Source organism: Penaeus vannamei, chromosome 4 (assembly GCF_042767895.1).
Source record: "Penaeus vannamei isolate JL-2024 chromosome 4, ASM4276789v1, whole genome shotgun sequence".
Lineage (NCBI taxonomy): Eukaryota > Metazoa > Arthropoda > Malacostraca > Decapoda > Penaeidae > Penaeus > Penaeus vannamei.
In genome coordinates, this window is record NC_091552.1 from 16,565,013 (window position 1) to 16,567,795 (window position 2,783).

Consider the following 2,783-nt stretch of genomic DNA (forward strand, 5'->3'; position numbering starts at 1 on the left):
GAACAGTTCAGTGTGAACATCTCCCTGTTCACTGTTCCCCCAAAGCTCTTGGATTATGTGTTCTTAGACGAACAGGAATTATATAAGTATTGTTCTTTCACATACAGTAGGACGGCAACAAACATTTCTTGTGTATCTTGAATAAAGAGAGAGCGTGTTTTTGTGGTACGACGACAGAGAGCGTTTCAAGCTGACTTCAACACTATAATTAGGTTTATGTATACTTAGTACAAATACACAGAGTTTCAAACTGCGCAATGTACGGGAGAAAATGCAAAATCCTCACCATTATATACATACCTGTCTTCACAGAGGACCCGCTCTTGGGGAGAGGTTAGTTAGCGAATGCCAAATAGAAGAAGAAGCAGAAGAAAACTTAAAAAAAAAAAAGAGATACCAGTAAGATTGAAACAATTTGTACTCTTCCCGCGAAAGCACGCCCAAGAATTTTACAGTAACCAGGCTTGAAAGGATTGCTGTTGATAATCACTCATAGATCTTCTTGTTTATTGTGGATCCGAAGAGACTACAAAGAAGCGTTTCTCTCTGGCAATTTGCCATTTTTTTCTAGATTTGTCAAGTTCATTTACGTGTCTAAGTACATGTATATATCCTTGTTTCTTTTCTAACTTTACACTCGACACTGGAACTAAGGAGGAAATCATTCTATCAGTTTTGTACAAAGAGTGATAACCAATATGCTATTCCCTTAAAAAAAGATCTATCGTTTGTACTGTTATTTCACGGTTGAATCTCCCCCTTAATATATGTATATCAGATTCAGTGTTCAAGCGAATTGTAAGTGACACATCTTGTGGACTCTGCAAAGGATATTTTGCACGAAATTTGTAATCATATCGATCCCTCTTTGCTTTCCTCTACAAGTTTGTGATAACGATATAAAACAAAAACAAAAAAGAGAGAGAGAAAGAGCATGAACAAACTAAAACTAAAAGCCAAATCAAAGTAAAAATGCCCACAAATGAGTCACAAGGAACGTTTCTTAGTACACAAAGGATCCACAGCAACACTTGTGCATATCAACCACGCCACTCAGTCCCCTATACTCCACCTGATGAGTGTCTGACAGACGAGTATGATGGCAATAAGTATACTTCAGCCCCTACTTCTTGAGCATTTGGTATGCCCCGTCTCCATGGTATGTAAAGAATCCTCTAAAAAAAAGTAATAAAGATGAATAATGAAGTCAGTAATGAAAGTAGTTTGGAGAAAAATATATACTTCATCAACTGCCTCCCTCAAGTCTCTTCGTTTGTGCGTTTGTTTGTTTGAAGTGTTTCCCGCTTGAGGTGACATGCGTCCGGTCGAAGGAAGGGGCATGCCGGATTTCTGAAGTGTAGCGGGCTGTGTTAAAGACATTATGTTGCACTCACTCGAAATACTTCTATTACCGTATATAAATATAAATATTACGTAGCACTCAATAGCAATAATAAGGAAAGAGCTTCGTTATAAAAGTTTCAAAGTAGTCTGAGCAATTAGCTTATCAAAATATTAAAAAAATAAAAAACGCGTAGAGTACGACAATACGAAATATTATCAAAATCTCTTAGATTTTGTAAAAAATAATAACAAATCTATTCAACAATGGAAAAAATATAGGTATAACCTGTCAGTCTATAGTAGTTTTTTCTGATATCAATATTTTAAATGTCCTGTATATGACAAACTTTGCATGAAGTCTATGTTGCATATTGACAGATTTTTGTATTGAACAAAAAACAAAATATTATATAACTGTGAGATTCTAACTGACTGCACTTGATATTAGAGAGGGTTCTTTTGCCGCGTCGCCCGGCAGTCGCTGGCACGGGTCGCGGGGGTCGAGGCCCAGGACGGCAGAGGCGCGCCGGCCAAGGCGGCTCGCGTCCGGTTCTTCTTAGTTCTAGCTTGGGCCTGCTCGCCTGCTCGCGCGCTGGAGGTGAAATGTTCAATGAATAATTGTCCTTTGATTATCGTTTCTCTTTTTTCTCCTTTCGTTTTGGAAGTCTCTGAGAACGAATGCGGAATGGTCCCGTTGCGAGATCGAGCGGGAAACTTCACCTACGCATAACGTACTTCATTCGCTGTAAAATGATATATATTAATAGACTGTTTTTAGATACAGAGACAGAATCAGCTGGACGCAAAGTGTAGAAGAAAAAATATGCCAAAAAAAAAACAGCGGCTTTTGAATACGGCTGTATTAATGCTTCTAGGCGGTATATTTTGTGATTTTTTTTTCTGGCGGCCATGTTTCTTATAGCGGGCGAACACCTTTTGAATGCAGTGGAGGTCAGTTTAACGAACTTTATCGTACATCAGTGATTAAGATAGTCTTTTAGCTTCGTCCACTGCATCCGAAACCCTTCGCTTAAAACGGAAATTCACCCAAAGAACAATAAGAATCACTAACGATGTGCCCAGTTTAAAAAAGAAGAAAATTGTAGAACGCGTGATTCTTTTTAACTTTTTTTTTTTTTTTACTAACAACAAATTTCATCACTAACGATTTCTCAAGCCCTCCCGCATGTTCTTTGCGGTTTTCCAGATCTCCATTTTCGACTTAACCCCCCCCCCCCCTCAAGAAGATACACACCACTTTACAAATATATATATATAAAAAAACGAACAAATCTACTTCATCCTATGTGTGACATTATCATTTGGAGATATTTTTGGTACATAATATTCTGCGTGAATTCAGCAGAGTCGATGCGCTGTGCTATGAACACTTCTCTACAGCCCGTGTTGTTGTCCCACTTAAGTCTAAATTAAAACAA

At 38.1% G+C, this 2,783-nt stretch overlaps 1 protein-coding gene across 9 annotated transcripts in view; it reads left to right on the forward strand.

The window, feature by feature from the left end:
• The window catches only part of LOC113806072 (band 7 protein AGAP004871), a 694,998-nt gene extending 692,519 nt beyond the window's left edge, over nt 1-2,479 (forward strand). For all 9 annotated transcript variants that reach the window (XM_070120773.1, XM_070120777.1, XM_070120775.1 and 6 more), the window contains one exon: nt 1-2,479. This exon is cut by the window's left edge and continues 904 nt beyond it. The gene's annotated coding sequence lies outside the window, so the exon portion shown is untranslated.
• Nucleotides 2,480-2,783: the final 304 nt, after the last annotated feature.